Here is a 23,569-nt window from a genome sequence, read left to right as displayed (position 1 = left end):
AAACATAGCTTTCTAAGGGATTGACAAGGCAAGAGGACAAGATTTTTTTCATTAGTACAGCTACAGTACAAACTTCCCTATACTGCTTTGCCAGTGAACCTGAACTATGCACCACCTCTAATGGTGAAAGAGCAGCTTGTCCCCATACCCACATAGTCCTTAAACTCTACTGAGAATGCTAACCGAGGTGCCAAGTATAGCTTATTGCAGTGGCTTTTGTGATATTGACACCTATTCTGTGGGAGGTGGAGCAGACACCAGACACATTTAACACAGACTTCTAGGTGTGAGATTTTAGAAACCATCTATGTGGCTTAGGTACAGATGCCCCATTAACTTTCAATAAAACTGGTGCTTCTAAATCACTTAAGCATGTTTGAAAAATCATATTCCTACACAAAAAATAAATTAAAACAAAACAAAACTCACTTGATGGTAACAATTTCCAGTCTTTATCAACTTGGGCTGAAGTTGGACCACTGACCTTCCCAGGAGGTGAAAGGATCCCCTAAAATTTAACATTTGTTTCTCTTTTTATTCTAACCAGTTCAAATAAATTTCTTTAATCTCAATTAGTATAATAACCTAATCACTTTATATGTGAATTAGGTAAATTAATATGCACATATTCACTTTGAAGGACAGAGACTGATCTGAAAAATATGTCCATGGGTTACATGAACTCATAATATTTCCTGAGATTTTATTAACAATGTTGAGCAATTGGATGGGTTAAAGTGATACCAAGGAGGCAAAATAATTCATGAAGTATCATCAGGTGCCAGAATCTGTGTCTTTAAAACAACAGTATTGTCACAAATGCTGAGTGTTTCTATGTGCAGTCTCATGATGATAACAACTTGTAATTATCAGTGATTAGTCAACAGTTTATAAGGGGGGGGGTGGGAAAACTCAAGATGAGTTCCCTTTAAATATTAATGATTCCTTAAAAAAATTGTAGCATTATGCATGCATGCATCCATATTTAGCTTGTCCTATAAATATTTTACTCAGCCAATGTCCTTCAAATCTTTCCAGTGATATCCTTTGAGGTACACACTAGTTGAATAACTATCTGTATATCTGGAACAGTAACTATACATCAGGCTGGAAAGCTAATTGTCCCTAAATCAATCAAACCACACCATAAGAAAGCAGAAAGAAAAACTTTAATAAAAACTCTAAAGACATATTCCCAAGCTGTACAGCAACCGTATAAAACCCACCAGGAGAAGGAACCATATAACGACAGCATTGAAGATTAATTCAATTCCAGCAACTCTCCATTAGTTCTACCTGTGATTCACTTAAACTATTACTTAACACTTAACGCATCCTCTATAGTTCAGTGACATCTACAAGAACTAAAATTTGCCTTTTGGTCCAGTATGTGTGTCTATTATTGGTTATGGAGAAGAGCATTAACAGATGTTAATGGAATGTACTTAGATAGTGAGCCATAAGATTGTAGCAATGGTAATTTTATTCCAATATATTATATTTTGCTAATTAACCTGTTTAGTACTGCTTAATATACTAGACAGATGTAGTAAAATGTATAGTCAGCTCTTTGCCTTTGCATCTGGAACATTCTTTTCAACGTTCCTGTATTCCAACAGAATGTTGGCACTAAAAAATGCTGCTATTGAGGAGTACTAGCCAAGTCAAGCAATAATAGTTTCAAAACAATTACTCACAAAATGAAAGTTTTCTGTTCTCTCATTCATATATAAGAACATAAGAATGGCCATACTGACATATAGTCCTAATAGACACGTCTCTGTTAATGGAGACTTCAAATGACACAATAAATGAAGCTTTAGGCTATTGGTTTTAGGGGCAATTAAAGACCTCTTCACATTTTTTGATGAGCATAGAACTTAACCAAACCATCCTGGCCACTGTTCCCTCTATCCAATAAAACATGTTTTCCAGTAGACAAAAAAATGGTGTGAGCTATTGCATGTATAATGGCTGAGCATGTTGACGTACAGAGTTACTTCACTTTCAACATCTTACTCACTGCTCTGTAAAATAATTTGGGACACCTTGAGTATGAAAATCACGGTATGGAAAGTAAGTTTGGGTGATACTTGGGTAGAAGAGATATTTTATTTCTTGCCTGTCTTTGCTGTATGTTTTTGTTGTATTCAGGCAACCACCTCACATTCTTTTGTATTCATCTGAGAAAATAATTTTGATATTGAAGAATTGAATTATAATGGTGAGGGATGCTGATCTTACACAGGGATGGGTGTGTTTCTTCTTTAGCCAAAATCAATACTTTTATTTAATGCCATGGTGAAATCAGCAGTGTACTCCAGGGCCAAAATCAATGACTGCTTTATTAGTCTTATTCTGTGACAGTATTATATCTATATACCATCATCTCTGTGTCTATAGAGTGCCAGTCAACATAGTATCTAGGCACTGAATACAAGAACTTAAATATCAACCTTGTCCTGGATATGTCTAGTATCTTCTCCTGTACTGTTGTGTTTTTGATGTGGGAAGATGGTGATCATATTTCCCAACCAGCATGTTTCTGAATTTATCAAGAAAAGGCGGTAGCCTAGCATAGCAAAGGCTGAGAGGAGATATGATTGCACTCTATAAATATATCGGGGGGAGGGGAGGGTAAACATCAGGGAGACAGAAGAGCTATTTAAGCTAAAGGACAATTTTGGCACAAGAAGAAATAGGTATAAACCAGCCATGAATACATCTGAAAATTAGAAGAAGGTTTCTAACCCTTAGAGGACTGTGGTTCTGGAACAGCTTCCCCATAGAAGTAGTTGGCAAACAACCTAACTGGTTTTAAAATGGAGCCTGATACATTAATTAATGGGATTATGTGATGGGATTGCTTGTGAAAGCAGAGGCCTGGACTTGATGACCCAGGAGATCTCGTCCCATCTTATGTTCCTAAAGAGAGATGAGTGCATTGTGCTCTGAGGAAGGCAAGGCATGAGTTGAATCTGAATTACTGTGGTAGAGAATTCCGCAGGCAGGTGCCCTTCTCTAGAACTATCCAGTCTCAAGCGCTGATGAACATCATCCTAGGTACTGACCGTTTCACCACACTTGTTAATTGCAACATTCAGATCCCCAGCTCATGTAAATGAGTGTGTATATATATATATATATATATAAATTGTTAATATTAATAGCTTTCAGTTCCAAAACACATGGGCCCAAATCCTCAAAGGTATTTAGGGGCTTATCTGCCTCTTTACTAGCTTAACTACACCATTTAGATGTCGACATTTTCAAAACTCAGTGGCCACTTAACCCCTTAGGTGCCTAACTCCCCTAGGTGCTTAAGTTTCCACCAGCTAACATTCATAAAGCTGCCTGTGCCCTGACACCACTTCACAGCTAATGAGCAGCTCAAAGCCCTCACCCAAGCTGAAGCCCCAGAGGCCTCAAAGTGGGATTCTCAAACTAGGAGGGGGAAAGTTTTTCTTGCCAGCAGGACATGATCCTGAGGCATGTTTAGATCATGCCTAAGACCTGATACCTGCCAGCCCCTACATCAGGAGGGCCAGATGTAGGCCATCAGGTATGTTGGAGGGCAGCATAACAACCATACAAAGACAGCTAAGGGCACAGGGAAACATAGGGCGAGCATAAGAGAGGTATCAAGCATGAGCAGCAGGGAAGGTTTTGGCTGCTAGTGCATAGCTACCTAAGTGGTTGACCTGGTCTGGGGGCCTATACCAGGAGAGAGTTCATGGCAGAGGAACGTGAGCAGCTGGAGGTGCCTATATCTGCTCTGCCAGCAAGTGCAACATGTGCCTATGCTCCTCTTCTCTCTCTGATCCTCCCCACCACCCTCCTTAGCATTTCACTCCTGGCTAGTTAGGTAGCTCCACATTCAGCTTGCTGGCTTCTGAGTATCATTTTCTTAGGTGCTTAACTCTTCTCATGCATTGTATGGGGAACCTAGATTGGGGCTGAGGATACCAATAGGCCGCTGTTTGGCTAGGGGTTAGGCATTGCAAAGCTGAGCAGAGCAATGCCTAAGTACCTTTGAGGATCTGGGCCATGGTTTCTAACTAATAAGAAAAGTACAGAGATATTAGCTTAACCAGTAGAGGGAAATGATAAACAGTTATACGTTAGAATCCATTCAATAGAAGGCAGTGATACGCACACATAGATAAATGCATTTAGGATAGTAAATAACATTTAAAGTGCAGTTCTCTCAGAAGTGACTATACAAATGACATTTATTTCTGCTCAGTGACTTTGCTATTTACTTCTAATGGGAGCACATCTGATCTGTAGCTTTCCTAATTGCCAGCCCTGAAAACTCAAGCAGGGCTCTGAAAGTCAAATTGGGTTCTTTCCGTCTCATACATCTTCAGGTTCTCAAGCTTAATTACACCTGCAAAAATACTGTCTTCAATGGGTTTGAATAAGAATGTGTGACTAGAGTTTAGTAAATGATAGATTCTATTCCTTCTTGTGCATCATCAATCAATCTTGTTCTCTCTCTTCCCTTTGTTGGCTCTTTAGTTCTTACAGGAGGAAAAAACAGTAAAACCTCATATCTGTCAGTAAAGTCAACAGATCTGTTGTGTAAGCAGGTGCCATTTTTACAATCACTTTCCAGGCTGGAACTATACTTTAAAATAAACAGGATAGTTCATGTACCATTTTATATCTGAAAATTGCTGTAAAAATTGCTTTCATTTAATATTCTTTCATACTTAAGGCTCATATTTTAGGAGGTCAACATGGTTACTGTATTAAAAGCACTGAATTGCTTTGCTGCAATTTACTTTAATAGAACCAGAACCCTAAAGGATGTCTATGGGACATAATACATACATTAATAAAGCAAAATAGCATCAATGAATTAAGTGGTTAGCTTAAAAAGATAATGTATAATAAATTATGTTAAATGCATTTTGCTTCAGGTCTGCTAAAATAAAAGGTGCTTGACCTATTCTAGTAGTTTATTCAATGGAAATTTGTTAAATGCATGGATTGTGCTTGCCAATAGGCTTATGCATTTTACCACAGTAATAACTTTGTTTCTTTAATGACAGGTTTCAGAGTAGAAGCTGTGTTAGTCTGTATCAGCAAAAAGAACAGGAGTACTTGTGGCACCTTAGAGACTAACACATTTATTTGAGCATAAGCTTTCGTGGGCTACAGCCCACTTCTTCGGATGCATAGCGGGCTGTAGCCCACGAAAGCTTATGCTCAAATAAATTTGTTAGTCTCTAAGGTGCCACAAGTATTCCTGTTCTGTTTGTTTCTTTACTATCTCTTAGGATTTAAATGAGCTTAACATTATCAAACATGGAATAATTCAGGATACCAGGTCTTTTTTTCATTGATAATAATGCAAAAGGTGTTTATTCTGAACACTCTCTATGGTGCATCTACAGACAAAAACTTATCAATTTGACTGTATATAGTAGCCACAGTCCAGGTCTGAAATATGCAAACCTTCCATTAAAATTTTAATAGGCGTTTAGGGTGGAAATCTCCCATCAGTCCAGCAGGATTTTTTGAATACACCTGATACAATGAAACTATGGTCTCTTTGCTGTGTGGACTCTACACTCCCAGGGTCTGGCAGATCTGGCAGATAGCTCAGCAGACACTGAAGGCATGACCACTGGACCCAAGGATCCAGTCCTACTCTGTAGGAGGTGCTGAAGAGTTACAGTTGCTATTACAGATAGAAATCTATAAGAGTGGCTGATGAAGGGCTGCAAAACTGTCTAATTCCTTTCCTCAAAGGCCATGGGGTGTAGTCTATCACTTTATCCAATCTCTGTGTACTGGACCTATGGGAAGAGATTAGAGTATGAATTCCAACCTCTACATGTAGAATGGCTTATCCACACTATAACAGGGTGCTGGCTAGGAGAAACAAGCCAGGCCCCTGTTAGCCCTGTTCCAGAGGAAGAAGCGTATTAGTTGGGCTGGCTGAGGAGCCATGCCCTAATTACCAGAGTGGATCCACCTGCAGGCCTGGATAGCCAGCCTGCCCTATAAAGCTGGCTAAGAGACAGGAAGCAGGAAGAGACAGGAAAGGGAGGAATGTGGGCTCTAGATCCCTGCTGGCTGGGAAGTTAGGAGTCTTCCAGAGTGTTGGTCTCTGTAAATTCTTGTAAATAATAGAAAGACATGGGTGCTGCACTTCAGTTGGTCTCTGACTGCGTTTGTGGAGGGGCCGGGAGCAGGTACTGCTACACACACCAAGCTAGTGTGTAGAGTCTGGGATTCCTAGTTCCTCCTGTGTAACTTTATATCACTGATTATTATACTTACTTCTCCACTGATTTTAAAGGGGAGTTCACTGATTATTATACTGATATCTTCACTGATTTTAAAGGGGAGTTCTGCTTAAAAAACCACAGGGAAATTATTTTGAAATAATGGAATTATACTGACATGCATTGTTCTCACAGAGTTTATATCATACCAAACAGAGTTTGCTGTTATAAACTAATATTGTTGATATTACCATAATGCCTAAGTCCTCAACTGAGATTAGGGCCCCATTGTGTTAAGCACTGTACACACACACACACACACACACACACACACACACACACACACACACACACACACACACACATTAAAAAGACAGTCCCTGCCCCAAAGAGTATACAATCCAAACAGACAAGGTGGAAAAAAGGTGACAGAGAGGTGAAGTGACTTGCCAAGAGGCACCAAGCAGAGCTGCAAATGGAAACAGTCTTCTGACTCCTAGTTAGATGCTCTATCCATTGGGCCACACTGTTCAAGTTTCTCTTCCATGGGTTTTGTTACATAATGATGATGAACTACTCTCCAGTCCCTCAGTTACTAAAGATCATGTTAAGCAACATCTACTATGGATAAACATTTTTAAATCAACAGGCTGAAGTGTCTTACACCGAAGAGTCCTAAACAATTTGACTGGGGAGATCTCTGGAATACTGGGGAAATTCCAGAAGACTGGAAGAGTGTTAATGTTGTGCCAATATTCAGAAAGTACAAGTGGGACTAATCATGTCACTTTATACCAGTTAGCCTGACATCAGCCCCAGGCAAAATACTGGAAAAGCCAATATGGGATTCAAACTGATAAAAAAATTAAAAAGATGGAAATATAATTAATGGAAATCAACATGGTTTTATGGAAAATATTTCTTGTCAAACAAAACAGATTTAATTTTTTCATGAAATAACTGTAGTAGGAAGATAGCCGAGCTTAAGACATAAACCCTTGTATCAGAGGCTTGGTCTGAGGCCTGGATTAAAGTAGTGGTCAAAACTTTGTTGTAATAAAGTAAGGAAGCAAAGTTAGTAGAAGTCAGGCTCTGCCTGCTTGCAAGCTCACAGAACCTGGCAAGAACAGGGCTGGTATTGCAAAAATACACACATTCCTAAGGAAGGTGAAAGGCAGGCACAGGACACTCACACAAACACATTCCAGAAGGATGTTACCAGAACACGCCGGTACCAAGTATGGTACAAACACTCCCGCAAACGTAATGAGAACACACTATCCCCTCCTAAAGATGAGGTCAGAATGACAGTGTGATGGATAGAGATGTTCTGATCGAACCAACATGTACAAGGTAATTGGTGGTAACACCCCATGTTCAGGGGCAGTAACTATGTCAGAGGGGCAATACGTAACTTGTTTGTATTGGTGTATAAAATGGAGTCTCAAAGGGAGTGTCTTTGGCCAGCCTAGGGTGGAAAGTCCCACCATTCACTGAGCTGCGTCCGTTGTCACAGGTAGGCATGTCTCAGTATCCCCAAAGTGTCTGCCGGGTGCTATTACCATGCTTCAACGACAATAAACCTGGGTGGGTGCCTTCATACTTTAGTGGAGGTTGTGGTCATTGAGTGGTTCGCTCGAGGTCTGTTGTGCCAGCTATCTGCGCAAAGCAGGGTCGGCACACAGAGAGAACACAAACACACACATCCAAACATCTGACGGCACTGGTGACCCTCCGACTGCTGATCCAGTAAGTAAGTGAGCTATCCTCTGTAGGAATCACGATTTAACATGGCAGAAAACTACATGCTAGGGAACCCCCTCACACCAAGCCTCTGATACAAGGGCTTATATCTAAGGCTCGTCTCTCTTCCTACTACAATAACAACTTTGTTATGTGTGGCTTGTCCAAGCAATGTATGTATGTAGGTGCAACATCAATAGAACTTCTAGTGATAAACAAATGAACTACCATGGGAGTGGGAGTGCATCAGTGATCAGCATTGATTCCTTTTTTGTTTATCCTCATCCTGGATAGCCTCACAAGAAACAGAAGGAAGCACCTTGGTGCAAATTGTTTGTAGACAATATTCTATGCAGCAAGGAGAAAGAGGGTCTAGAAGAGGATCTTGATAAATGGAGAGCTGTGTTGGAGAGACATGGGCTCAAAATAAGCAGAGGAAAAACCGACTGTATAATGTGTAATTTCAATAAAGTGAACACTGAAGAATTATCCTAGAAACTAGATGGGCAAACAATACTGAAAATGCCAAGTGTCAAGTTCCATAATTCAGGAAAATGGAAGATGAAATTAGAAATAGGATAATAAATGCCTGGCTTGAATGGAGAGAAATGAATGGTGTCGTATGTGACAGGATGATCCCAGTAAGATTAAAAGGGAAAGTGTATAAAATGGTGGTCCATCCAGCTTTAATGTATGGCACTGAGTGTTGGGCAGCCAAGAAATAAGAGTAAATGATCTGTTCCACAGAAATGTGAGTGTTGAGATGGATAAGCGGTGTAAGCAAGAAAGACCATGTGAGGCATGTGTATATTAGAGACATGCTGAAAGTAACACTCAAGCAAAACAAAAAAAAATGATGGCATGCCAGGTCACATGGTTTGTTCATGTAAAGCACAGTCCTGACAACTATGTGGGTAAGAGTCCAACAGATCAAGATTGAAGGAAAATTATAGAGAAGCTGATGCAAGAAGTGGTGTGATGTCATAAATGAAGACATCAGCATGAGGTTTGATATAGGCTATGACACTGAATAGAGCACTTTGGAGGGAGACCACCTGTAGAGTGGACCCCACTTGATAGGATTAACCCAAGGAAGAAGAAAAAGGTTAGTTGATAAAGGTAACTGTAGATATAATATACTTAGATTTTTGCAAGGCCTTTGACATAGAATTGCACAACATTCTGATTACAGTACACAACATCAATAAAGCACATATTAAATAGCTTAAGAACTGGCTAATGAACAGATTTATTTTGAGACATTTAAAGAGCTCGATCAGTTTAGTTTATAAAAAGAAGATTGAGAAGTGACTTTATTACACTGTATAAGTACCTTCATGAGGAGAAAATATCAGGTACCAAAGGGCTTTAGCATCTAGCAGAGAAAGGAATAACAAGAACCAAAGGCTGGAAGTTAAAAGCAGACACATTAAAATAAAAATAAATAAGGCGCTTTTTTTTTAAAGTGAGGGTGACCATTGGCCTGCTAAACCCAGGGTTATGAGTTCAATCCTTGAGGGTGCCATTTAGGGATCTGGGGCAAAAATCTGTCTGGGATTGGTCCTGCTTTGAGCAGGGGGTTGGACTAGATGACCTGTCCCTTCCAATCCTGATAATCTAGGATTCTATTAAATAAATTTTGGGGGAGGGATAGCTCAGTGGTTTAAGCATTGGCCTGCTAAACCCAGGGTTGTAAGCTCAATCTTTGAGGGGGCCACTTAGGGATCTGGGGCAAAATCAGTACTTGGTCCTGCTAGTGAAAGCAGGGGGCTGGACTTGATGACCTTTCAGGGTCCCTTCCAGTTCTATGAGATAGGTATATCTCCATATATTATAAAATGGTCCATTCTCCATTTCTTCTTGTCTTCACATCAAGACTGGATCCCTTTATGGAAGAGGTGGTTTAATCAAACAAGTTACTGGACATAATATGGTAGCAACTAGGTGAAATTCTATGACCCGTGTTATGCAGGAAGTCGACTAGATAATCCAATGGTCTCTTCTGCCCTTAAAATCTATGAATCTGAAATATTGGCCATATCCTGAAAAACTCCTGGGAATTGCACTGGTGTAGTTGAGGGCAGACTTGGGATCTGACTATTTAAATTAATGAATTTTGTGGACATTTGTCATTATATATCCGTTTTCTTCTAAATTGTCTCATTTTCCTTGTTTTTTAAAAGAATATCTTAGAGTACTTCATATTTTATAGATTTTTTTCCAGGTAAAATACCAATATTAAGTCAAATCAACATTTTACTCACTTCACACAGTTTTCACAATATGATGTCCTTTTCCATCAGTACGAAAGCTGGCTAATTCTTTTCAGGCTCAGAGTTGAGGGCAAGAACCCAGTGCAAACTGGGAGAGTTAGTGAAAGGGCTGCATTGCAAATGCATCAAACGTGTGTTTCTATTTGTGTACATACTAACAGTATCTCTATTTTAAGTTCTATCAGATTTGTTATAAAAAATAATCTGTTAATAAATAAAATGCTTAAAGAACTATTTCTAGAGACATGCAAGAGGAAGGGAAATCTTTCCCCTCCTAAAAGAATGATGTAAAAATAAAAATTCCATTATCTGTCAAACCAGAATTAATATCCAGTGGGTTTAATTAGTGAACAATGGAGAGACATTAGCAAATTAGACGAGATATGAGAGACTGTAGTATGTTGATTTTCTTCATTTACAAGATCCCCTTGATCAAGTGGATTGCTAGGAAACATGTGGTTCCTTCCAACTCCTCTGCATTTTTCATGGTGCTTCTGGGGACTGGGGCACATGGTGAGCCTGTACTTTTTCTGACTAGCATTTAATCAGCCCCAACATTTTAACTTCTAACGTTAGTCTGTAATTATCTTTTTATAATGGCCTCCCTTGCTTGACCCTGTGGATTAAAAGGTGTATAAATCAAAGGAATTAAATTACAAATAAAATAAGAAGACTGCTTGTGATACATTAGAGGCTTTGCACCAGTCATTGCTGCTTTCATTTCCCTCTCCCCTTAACACAGCAGCTCCAAGGAACAGAACCATTAAAAGTTATAAATGAATGAATTTATTCCATAACACAAAACAGAAGGAATTCATGAAAAAAATAAAAGAGGGAAGTAAAAGCGATAACAGGGACTGGATATCTGAATTGGAGATACAAGTCAAAAGCATGACTACCAAAGTCTGTAGTCATTGTGCACTCAGAATCAAAAATCAACTTTTTAAGCAATACATTACTTGGCTTACTCAACTGAAGGAGGATAAAATTTGCATATAATACATTCCAAAGTTGGATTCCTTATTAGGTGAATTCAGACATGAAGTAATTTTTGAAAGGTAATACCCCCCCTCCCTATTCCTCTAGCTAGGGTGGGTGCTAATTACTGTGGTAATGACAGATGTTTTTTCATTTGCCAAGTCAGGTACCTTTAACTCCACCCTATGCATATAGGAATGACATTGACATCATGCAAGGCCTCACATCCTCTAGGAAGCTGAGGTTATTTGCTGTATTCTGAGACATCCATAATGGAAGAATCAGATGGGATTCATATTTCTACCCAATGATGTGCACGAAAGATGATAATCATTTTCTGGATTTGTACTAAGTGTTCACATTTTGGAAGATGGACCTTGAGTTTCTATTTCTTATTTTGTCACCATCAGAAGGGTATTTTATTTTGCCTCTTAGGTTTTTAATTCCTTCACACCACTAGACAGCTACCATAAAATGGCAAATTTTGTCTCCAGATGCACACTCTTAGCTCTCACTGATTTTAGTGGACGTCTTGAACAATATATCTGAGTACATCCGAAGGCAGAATGTATCCTATTCTGTGTAAGGAGTACATTTAAAAATGTTTCATAATTGGGAAAACTTGTATTTACATTTTATGGAGTGGTATAGTTCCATCGTTAGAGTTGAAGCTAGTGATAAATCCAATCTGATACACATGTGCTCTCCCCCCCCCCCATATATATATATATATATATAGACTTTGAGGTGGTATCCATATGGTATATTGTAGAGCCATTTGAAAAACTACAGGACCCTGTGATAAATGAATTTCACATGCATCTTTGACCAGCTCATCTGCTCTCTGTCCATTAGCTTATCTCTATTAAAGCTTCCAACATTCCGCAGCTAAGCCTCTTTTAACTTTTTTTTTTAAATCTTCACAAATGTAGTACCTTAGCCCCAAATGAACAGCTAAACCCCAGCCTGCTGCACTGTTTGGGAGCCCAGCAGCTGTTGAAGCCCACCTTCTTTCTGCTGGTACCTGCCCTGCCCGAGTCTGGGTTTGAAGAGAGCGCGCTGGGAGGGAGCTTGCTGCCTATTCCCCCAAAATACCTATCCCCATAGCCACATCCACACCACAGCTCTCTGTAGTGCTGCCGAAGTGTTTAGAACCATTACTCGTGGATGCTGACTACGTTCTCATAAAAGAAGATGCTCCGTGTTACTTTTAAGACCTGAAGGGGTGGTCCTTACTCAGGCAAACTGCCATTGGCATCAATGGAATTTTGCTAATCAACTTCAGCACCAGTCTGAAGATTTAGCCACTCTCTGTGTATATATATATATACACACACATAAATTTCACTCCATGTTGCCTCAAGTATTGTTTTAATTTATACCATGTATGTGCTCTGCTCTTTGTCCTTATTTTTAGGCTCTCACACTTGATTTGGTGAAATTAAAGCTCATTACAATATAAAGTGCAACACAAATGAAAAAGTGACTGAAATAGTTTGCACGTTAAAGGCCCAAACCTGCTCCCACTGAAGTCAGAGGAAAAAGGAAAGATAAAACTCTAACTGTGCCACTCTGTAACTTTTCCAAAAATTGAGTACATTTTTAAAAGTTACAATGAGGAGAAAAAACAAAAAAGACATAATTTATTCTATTATAGGCAGTGGAGAAAAAAGGGGAGAAATAGGAGAAAAACAAAATAAGATTTTGAACAGTTTCAAAAAATATTTAATGAAACATTTTGAAAAAAAACAAAGCAAAAAGTTGTTCAATTTCTGAACAAACATGATTTTGACATTTGGAAATGTGTTGTGAAACAGTTTTCTTTCATTCTCTCTTTTATGAGCTGTAATCTTGAGCAAGTCATTTAATCTTTTTGTCTTTCTATTTCCCTGTCTATAACTGTGAGATAATAAACCTTGACATACTTATCTCCCCAGGTGTTGTGAGGCTTAATTAAATTAATTGATCTTTACAAAGCACTTTGAGATACTTGGATGGAGGGCTCTATCCCTGATAATTGCAATGTATTGCAGTTATTTATTGTTACAAAAATATGAAAAAAATCAAGTCCTTGTACATCCCAAACCATCAAGTTATAGAACACTCTCAGTTCTGCTTTTCCTTTTTTCAGCCTTTATACATACATATTGCTTACATGCAGATTTATTTTCTCTCCCTTTATTTGATTGCTCTCAGAGAAAGAAAAGTAATTTTTTTTTGCATTACTGTTGAGCCAATGGATGCAAGAGTCCAAGATACAGAAGCCTAGTCACTATGATGCTAAAAGACATTCTCAAACAGCAATTCTACTCCAGTGTTCTGGCTTTATGCAAACTTTGATACCCCAGATGACCTCAAGAGCTCATTCTAGGAATAGTGTTGTCCTAGAACATCCAGGTTCTTCAGCACTTGACACTATGCTGGAGTTGGAAGCATCTATCCCAGAGGTGGGCAAACTACGGCCTGTGGGCCACATCTGGCCCGCAGGACCGTCCTGCCCGGCCCCCGAGCTCCTGGCCTGGGAGGCTTGCCCCCTGCCCCTCTCTTGCTGTTCCCCCTCCCCCGCAGCCTTAGCTCGCTCACTCCGCCGCAGGCGAAATGCTCTGGGCGGCGGGACTATGAGCTCCTGGGGCAGCGCAGCTGCAAAGCCTGGCCTGACCCCAGGGCCGGCTTTAGGAAGTGCGGGGCCCGATTCGAACAGTTTCGACGGGGCCCCGACAGAGATGACTAAAAAAAAAAAAAACCCACGTTAAAAAAAAAAAAACACATGGGGCTTGTACTCACCGGGCCGCGCTCCTAGTCTTTGGCAGCGGGTCCTTCACTCGCTCCGGGTCTTTGGCGGCACTGAAGGACCGCCGCCAAAGTGCCGCCAGAGACCCGGAGCGAGTGAAGGACCCGCTGCCAAAGACCTGGAGCGCCGCCGGGTGAGTAAAAATTAAAAAGGTGCCTCTAGCCAGGGAAGGGATTCTCTGCCACTTGCCCCCCACTCTGGGCGACCCTGCCACTGGGCGCGGGGCCCTCTTAAGCGCGGGGCCCGATTCGGGGAAATTGGTGGAATTGGCCTAAAGCCGGCCCTGCTTGACCTGGTGCTCTGTGCTGCGCAGCGTGGCTGTAGCGCCGCCAGCCACCGGTGCTCCAGGAAGCGCGGTAAGGGAGCAGTGGGGGGTAGATAGAGGGCAGGGGAGTTTGGGGTGGTGGTCAGGGGGCGGGGGATGTGGATAGGGGTCGGGGCAGTTGGGGGGGTAACAGGGGGTTGAATGGGGGCTGGGGTTCCGGGGGAGGCAGTCAGGAAGGAGGGGGGTGGGTTGGATGGGGCAGCAGGGGGCAGTCAGGGGACAGTCAGGGGACAGGGAGGAGGGGTGGTTGGATGAGGCAGAGGTTCTGGGGAGCCGTCAGGAATGAGAGGAGGGGTTGGGTGGGGTGGCAGAGGTCCGGGGGCAGTCAGGGGACAGGAAGTGGGGGTGTGTGGATGGGTCAGAGGTCCCAGGGGTGGTCAGGGACAGGGGGCGTTGGATGGGGCAGGAGTCCTGGGAGGGAGACAGATAGGAGGTGGGGGCCGGGCCACAACCCCCTCCCCTAACCGTCCCTCCATACAATTTATGAAACCCGATGTGGCCCTTAGGCCAAAAAGTTTGCCCGCCCCTGATCTATTCTGAGAGATGATCCTACACTTTATATGATTCTATGAGATCAATGGTAGAAAAGGAATGCCTTGCAGTTAGGTGGGTGATCGTTGCCCATTGAATTAATTACCTACTGGGGGTTCCTTTCGCCCATCACTCTTTTCACTGGCTGCACCTCATAAAGTATTTAAATCTTCAGTTGACATGGCGGGATCTTAAACTGCTACTTTACACTTTCCAAGGTCAACACTGCCTAGGGAAGCAGCACCTGTATGCAGGCTTCTTCTCCCAAGAGATGGGGATATCAGTATCAACAAAGATCAGTCCAGGGGCCCTGCTTTGAATGTTATGTGATGGAACTTACAGTCTTTTTGGTGCCCCTTAGATGTGATCCAGGCCACAGACAGCGATCTGGAGTGTTTTGGGTTAATTCCCAGAGAGTTTTGAGTCAGCTCAGGGAAGCACGCTTAGCAGAGAGCTAATTAGGTGCTGCCTAATTAAACTCTGCTCCTTAAAAAGAGGCTGGGTACTCTCTTGGGACAGAAAAGTGCCGGGGACGTGGGTGCCCCCAGAAATCTTGGCACCACACAAGTGAGTGCAGCAACAGTGTGGACACAGCAGCTTGAGTGTTATTTCACAGTGTAGCTGCTCTCCTGAGCTGGGGCAAAGTAGGTAACTTGGGTTAAAATATATCCTCAACCTGCCTCTCCTGAGAACCGTTTCTTCAGGTGCTCAGACTCTGTCCCTGCCATATCTTCAGATACAATTGGATCGCTCTTTGTTACTTTGTCGCCTGCATAGAGATTATGATAGATGAGCAAATCAGATACTTTTATTGAATAATCACACAATGATTATGCATATTAAGATACTAAGACTATGCAAGAAATTACATGAGTAGGGGTCTGGGTTGCAACCACAATTTTCCTTAGGAAGGTGCCCAGAGAGCTCTCTCTCTCTCTCTCTGGTCCTGCACCCAGTCCTACACACTCCCCACCAGCTGCCCCCACATCCAACTCTGAGCAACCCTACTGCTGCTCCCCAGACCAAGTCCTGAGCTCTCACACTGCTTTTGTATCAGGACCCTTGCTCTCCCTCCTTCACCCAGCTCCACATTCACTCCCCTCCTGTTGCCCCAGATCCAGACCTGCGCTCTTTTCCCCACATTGGCCCGCACCCAGCTCCGAACTCTCCCACCCTGCACCAGTCCCCCAGTCTCACTGCCTCACACCCAGCCCCAAACTCTTACCCAGAGCGGTGGTCAGGCTGAAAAGCACCATCTGCACCAAGGCTCAGGCAGTTCTGCATCCTCCTTCTGCATCCCTGCTTCTCCAGTTCAGATCCAGTCCTCCCACATCCTGGGGACTGAGGGTTTCTCTCCTTCACTTCTCCCCAGCGACAGGGGTGCCTGGTGTCCATGAGTGCCATAAGGACTGCAAAAGTCACATTGCAAACTGCACACTCAGTTGTAACATCACTCAGATTTGGCCCATCCCCCCTCAGTCATGTCAGCAGGGAAGGAGCTCTACTGTAAGACCATCCACCTCTGGTCAGTGGACAAGTGGGGTTGGTGGGCCTACTAGACCCCATAGGGGGGGAAACTGCAGATTTGCTACAGTAACTGTACAGCAACCTAGTGTTCTAATTTATCTGACAGAATTCAATTTCAGTGCAGTACTGCAGTGTTTATTCCTGACAGTAATTATATGGAGAGGTGCCTATGAAAATACATAATTCCTGTAATTAATAGTAAACAGTTCATAAAAATTAATGATATACAATGAGAGAAGGGAAGATGCTTAATTATCTTTTAGTAGAAACAAGAGACACAGAACTTGTAGCACAAGTTTCCTGTTGGTCTGCTTACAAACAGGATATCATAATTCTCCTATGTATTTCCACTACTACAATTTTAGTGCATACCGTTCTCTAGGGTGGCGGACCCAATCACTCGCCTGGGATAAACAGACAGCCATACCCATTTCAGTTTGTAGCCCTTTCCTCAGGGCTCAGTTTATTCCACCAAAAGGAAATGTGGAATAACTGTATATACAATTTTGTCATAGTAAAATTATGCATAATTAACAGCACCGTCCTGGTAAAAAAATAGATAATTTCACACTATGGTCACAGCAACCTTGTGGACCCTGATGCTGCACACTAACAGTTTGTTAGTTTGCTTTGATCTAGTCCTCTTGTAAACTGTTCTAGACCAAAACAAACTAGCAAACTGTAAATGCTCAGCAGCAGTGTTCATACAGTTTATTAGTTCACTTTGATTTACTGCCAATCATTAACAGTTTGATAGCTTGCTTTGAACTAGTCCTCTTTGAAATGTCCTCTTTATCTTACAGTCCTCATTATCTTGACTGAGGTCTGTTCAACACCTAAAAAAATGCAGGTTGACCTAGCTACATCGCTCAGGGCTTTAAGAAGTTTTGGGTCCTATTTGTGCAATGTAGTTAGGTTGATATAACCCCTATTGTAGCTGCAGCTAGATCAATGGAAGAATTCTTCCCTCAATCTAGCTACCATCTCTCACAGAGATGGATTACCTACATTGGTGGAAAAACCTTATTGCTATTGTAATGTAGACATACCGTGGGACTGTGGGACCCTCTGGCCTTTCATAGCTAAAGGGTCTGGTCCCCCTCCAGCCTCAGGGGTCTGCAAAGCCTGCTTGCCATCTCACAGTCTTGTGTTGCTGCTACAGGAGAGCATACTCTGAGCCCTCTTCTGGTCCCAGGCTCACTTATGGAGCTGAGGACCTCATTTATATCTTCCAGCTGGGAATCAGACCCAATCACTAGATGTTTATTCCCAGCACCTGCCTGCTGGGTTTCTCTTCAGAACTGGGATGGATGTTTCCTGGCCCACTTGTCCCTTAAGAGACAGACTGTTACACATTCACTGCAGTATTTCAAGCTATTATATCTAGTTATAAATTTGTGAGCAAAATATAAAATTTCTGAAAGTAAATCTTCATTTTAAGGTATTTATTTATGTATAATACGTAAAACATGTTGGATACCAATTAAGTTAGAATAGAAATTCTTATGGATTAACAGGTTACTACAGTGTGAGCAGAGTATAAATATATAGGTAGATAAATCGATAAGAAACCCAGCTAGGAGTATACTGACTTTTATGAGCTAGGAGAAAATAAGGGGCATGAGAGTATTGAAGCTGGACACTGAGTATATACTAATATGGCAATGAATACAGCACAGCAGAATTCAATATCATACATGGGAATAAGGAAACAATTGTGAAATTTCAAATGCTGAATGTCAGCATAAATGTCTTTGCCAGGATGTGAGTTTTAGTAATTGGCTTAAAAGAGGTATTTGCACCAGAAACCTGATTCTAAGGGTTACACTTAAGCAGTGGGGACCGGAAACAAACCAACCGCAGAAAACAACCTAAACAAAGCAACAGAACTCTAATTTTCAATACTTGCTAAAGAACTCTCACAGTATACAGATCAAGAATTACCAGTAAGAGACTTAAAGAGCTCAATCTGTTTAGTTTATAAAAAGTAAGATCAAGAGGTGACTTGATTATCATGTGTAAGTATATTCACAGGGAGAAAATATCAGTTACCAAAGGGCTTTTTTAGTCTAGCAGAGAAAAGCATAACAAGAACCCATGTCTGGAAGTTAAAGCAGATAAATTCAAATCAGAAATAAGACAATTTTTAATAGTGAGGATGATCAACCTCTGGAACAAACTATCATGGGGAGTGGTGGACTCCCCATATCTTGATGTCTTAAAATCAAGCGTGGATACCTTTCTGGAAGACATGCATTTCAGTCAAACACAAGTTATTGAGCTCAATATAGGACTAACTAGGCAAAATTCTATGTTTGATGAGACCTATTTTTTGTAAACACATGTTGACTGGCACCAATTATATTCCCATCCTTTCATTCTTTATTGATTTAATCTGGTGTCAGCTTTTCAATCATTTTCCCCAGGACTGATGTTAGCCTAACTGGCCCGTAATTACCTTAGTCATACTGCTCGCCCTTTTCGATTATTGGCACAACATTAGCTCCATTACCATCTTTTGGACTTTCTTCAGTATTCCAAGAGTTATTTAAAAACTAACATAGGAAGGCCAGAGATCTCCTCAGCCAACTCTCTTGGGATTCTTGGGTGCAAATTATCCAGGCCTGTTGATTTAAAAATGTTTATCTCTAGTAGATGCTGTTTAAAATCCTGCTTAGTTACTGAAGGATTGCAAACTAGTGCCTCCTGTGATATAAGTACATCATCCTGCTTCATTCCAAATAGTGAAAAGAAATATTTATTGAATACTTCTGTCTTTTCTTCATCATTAATAGCAATTTTACCATTTCCATCTAATTATGGGCCTCTATTATTGTTAGTATTTTCTTTTCTTTTTTTTTGTTCCTGATATACTTTAAAAACTCTATACTACTTTTTGCCCTGCTAAGGATGATTTTTCCTCTGATATCTTTAGCTTTCCTTATCAATTTTCTACACTTTGTAATGTCTAATTTATATTGACTGCTGTCAGCTTCCCTTTTTTCTTTTGTTACATATTTTTAAAAATTTCTAATAGCAGCTTTCATTTCTCCTCTTAACTAGGTGGGGTTTTACCCAAAGTTATCTTCTTTCTTTATTGTGAATCTGTGGCTTTTTAGCCATCTAATAAAAACTTCTTAAACAATGCCCAATTTTCATTCAAACTTTTCTGTCTACAGTTTTCCTTCCAATCAGATTTGCTGATAATTTCCCTCAGCTTTGTGAAATTAGCCCTTTTGCAGCACTAGGTTATATATTAGTGGTTGGAACTATCCTCGGTTTTGAGAGTTCACTGGAAGTTTGGCAGTAAAATTTTTCCATGCTCATTCAAACTTAGGCTGGTGCGATGAGATTTCCAACAAGAGTTGTGATAAATAGTAAGTGTGAGGTTATTTTTTATGGTGTCAGTGTCTGCCCGTTGGAAACAGGATTGAAATCTCAACAATTCATTTCAACTTGGACAATCATCAGCTAGCAGAGATTTGAAGGTAATTTATGAACTGGGCTGATTCAAGTTGCTGACCTAGTGTTGCAAGGTACTAACAGTCTCCAGATCATCAAGTTCCCTGTTTCGTTTACTCACTTACTTCAATGACAGAGAAGATGGATGGCATCTGGCTGAAGCTGTACATTCTATCTAATGCAGCAAGTGTCTGTTTAACACTGGGTAACATTTTGTCTATGCAGGTGAGTTGACAGATCATTGTCACCAGGATCACTACAAGAGCTCTTGTATGGGCAGCATCAAACACCTCTTTCAGTGCTTATGGATTACACATTGTGCATGTTCTTAGTTAATTTTTCATAAATTTCTAAAGCTAGAGGGATGCATTATGAGCATCTATTCTGACATACATAACAGAGGCTCTGAACAGCATATGGAAAAAAATGAATTATTCTGGCCATATTGGAATGTTATCCCTTTATAAAAGCACAGAAGGGGCCAAATGCCAGTGGGTCAGATCCTCAGCTAATGTAAATTGGTGCAGATCCATTGATTTCAAAGACACTCTGCTGATTTGAGGCTCTAACCCAGAGATTTTTCTCCTCCTGCTTCATTTCATGACATGAATCCTGATAATGCAACTACAGCCTTTATGAGCTTATGATTTTAGCAAAACAGGTGAGACGTAGACATCTTTTAATTTGTTGGGTTCTTTGAATTCCACCACTAGCCTGATTCTCCACTGCCTTGCACCTTGCATAGTCATTTATTTATGTATTGAACTCTACCTAATTAGAATTCTTCATTCCATTGCTCTAATTAGAGCTTTTTGCACCCATTTGATGCTCACTTTATACAGTTTGCAAGTGACTAGACAAGGTGCATGGCAACAAAGAATCAGGTCCCTAATTTTTAGACAAGCTCAGATATAAATATCTCTTTGTGTGAAGGGGTTGTCCTAAAAAGAATTGCAAGTAGATTAATCACAAAACTATGAATGAAAAACATTCTGGGAGATTGTTATTTCATTAATCAAGTCCTTAATGTTAATTTACCATTGTATATGGCAGGCAGAAATGTCAGCACTAGTTTTTCGACAGATTCTGGGACCAACTCTAGGTGCAGATTTGGCTTTTAGGAGGCCCTTGGCTGGCCAGGCTGAGCATATTTCAAGAAAGTAAACAACATATTCATTTTTTAATCAGCCAGTTCATCTGGGGTCTGGGAGTAATAGACAGGTTTTCAATACAGCTGCCTCTAAACACAGCTGCAGAATCCAAATCTCTTATATAATAAAGCTGTCTAGTTTATGGCGTCATATATCGATGCTGTTCTGATGACCAAATATTTTAGAAACACAGAATGAAATAATATTTTTGTGGTTTAGCAAAAAAGCATTCAGTCTGTTAAGGTAAACTGTAAATCATTAACTGTAAATTTTGCATAAGGACTATAGCCCCCAAATTCAGAAGTAGGTAGAATAATAAGACTAAAAAGGTAAATATGGTTTTATTTTTTCCCCAGTCACTTATTTATTTTACAAAAGATATTACAAGAATCACAAATACATTAGGAAAATCAAAGCCATTGACAGTTAATATTTTGATTGTGTCATTTGTTTTCCTCTCCTGACTGCCCTAACTGAAACAATGTGTATTTCTCCCCCTATTCTATCCAGACTCACCAGCAGGTGCAAATGAATTGTGAAAATAAGATAGAGCAACTTAACAGGGAAAAAAATCCTCATGTAATTTCAGGGGCGGCTCTATGTTTTTTGCTGCCCCAAGCACGGCAGTCAGGCAGCCTACAGCGGCATGCCTGCGGACGGTCCGCGGCCAAGCGGATTCGGCGGCGTTTCTGTGGGTGATCTGCCTCTCCCACAGCTTCGGCGGACCTGCCACCGAATTGCCGCCGAAACCTCAGGACCGGCGGACCTCCCGCAGGCACAGCGCCGAAGGCCGCCTGACTGCCACCCTCACAGCGACCGGCAGGCTGCTCTAGGCACATGCTTGCTGTGCTTGTGGCTGGAGCCGCCCCTGTGTAATTTCCTCTGCTGACTAAGGAAGTAAGACCCTTTGACCGGAGTTTGAATCTGAGAAACCTCATTGCAGTACAGAGTTGTACATCTAAGAATTTTAGGACCAAATCTCCATCCTGACCTTAACTGGGTTTCCATTTTTGTGGGTACAAAATTGAGACATTGCACTTGGATGGTTAAGTCCATAAGCTGCTCCCTGAAACCAAGGACACAGAGCACCGAGTATCCTACTGCATAACTGTAGGACAAATAATTATGGGCACAAAATTGCACCCGCAGTTATGCCTCTATGCACCTGTGTTGGTACAAATCAGTCCAGGAGGGGAAAAGAGTGGCAGGGGGTGAAAAGGGTGATATCCCTCACTCCACAGCAACCCACAGAACTGGCCTGAAGGAGCATTCTACAGCAACTCTTTCTGAGATTCCCTTGCACAGTGACAGCCTGCCTGCTGCACCTTCCTTTTGGGTATTATAAAACATTTGATCCAGAGACTTCTTAATATGCAATAAGATTCTTTACATTTTCACATATAGCGTGTGTATATATTTTAAAAGCAAAGGGATTGGTAGGAATGGCTCTTTCTTCCAACTGAAATCCCACAGAATTAGTTGCAAGATCGGGGCCTTCATTTACTAATGCTTGTATGAATGGTGGGATGCAAACTCCCTTGACTCCATTGCAAATTGATGGATGTGCTATTTGTCATTGGCATTACACATTGTCTGGATTTGCAATAAAGTTTTTGATCTGATAATTGATCAGATGGGCAGACAAGAACTCCTGCTAGGCTCAGGATGTGCTGATGACGTTAGTGGAAAGATTGCTTTCCTTCATTTCTCACTAAGGTCTAATACCTGATGTCTCACCTTGACCATCCAGTATTTTGGACAATCTTCATTTGCTTTTTCCTTGAAGCAGTACCTCCACTTGTTAGATCCTGTTCTGTTATGTTGCTACCGTTATACAAACTGATGCTAAAACGGCAGAACAAGAGGAATTAATAAAAATAAGTGTAACAAAAAAGTGCTGGAAGCAAATTATTTTAGATCAAAAATCTAGGGCCAGATTATTCCCTGCACCGAGATCTGCTCAGTAAAGAATGGGTTGGGTGAGACATCAAGGAACCTGCTATGACTTCTTGAGTCTGAACATGCAATGGGCCTGGCAGCTCAGGGGACCATACAAAAGCTAAAAACTGGTGGAACCCCATCCCCATCACACCCCTTTCCCTGGAGTGTGACGTGATAGCTGGTGTAAGAGGCAGTTCTGCTTGGCTTTGCAGCAGCTGAGAGTTCCCCTCCACAAACAGGCTTCCAAGGCAAGCATCTGTGGCCAGATTTTAGCCCCTTTGTGCCATGCAGACCGTGCAAAGAAGCTGGAACTGTGATAAAGTATCTGGCTCCTAATGGCTAAACCAGTGATTTAGAATCGACTTTCCTGTTAGGAAAACTGATTCCACTGATTACCAATAACAGCAGGGAAGCAAGCACAGCCTTTGTGTAACTTTACTGGCAAATTAACTTCAATTTCCATGGAAGAGCAATTATAGTTTGATGTGGACCAGATTGTCAGAAGGTGCACTCAATGGTATATAAAAAACCAAATATGCTAGCAGGTAATGTCCCCTGACTGCAGAGGTATGCTGATCATGACTATGGAGAGCAGGATTTTCCTCTTG

The 23,569-nt window shown here is 41.2% G+C and overlaps 1 long non-coding RNA gene across 1 annotated transcript; it reads right to left on the bottom strand.

The window, feature by feature from the left end:
- Positions 1–14,589: 14,589 nt before the first annotated feature.
- Positions 14,590–17,596, bottom strand: LOC135982024 (uncharacterized). Its single transcript, XR_010599221.1, has 3 exons — positions 17,457–17,596; positions 16,106–16,289; positions 14,590–15,649 (listed from the first exon to the last, which is right to left on the bottom strand). It is a non-coding gene; the product is annotated as an uncharacterized LOC135982024 (long non-coding RNA).
- Between the last annotated feature and the right edge of the window lie 5,973 nt (positions 17,597–23,569).

Source organism: Chrysemys picta, chromosome 3, assembly GCF_011386835.1.
Source record: "Chrysemys picta bellii isolate R12L10 chromosome 3, ASM1138683v2, whole genome shotgun sequence".
Taxonomy (NCBI): Eukaryota; Metazoa; Chordata; order Testudines; family Emydidae; genus Chrysemys; species Chrysemys picta.
Note: the sequence above shows the minus strand (reverse complement) of the source record. Positions and strands in the feature narration are given on the sequence as shown.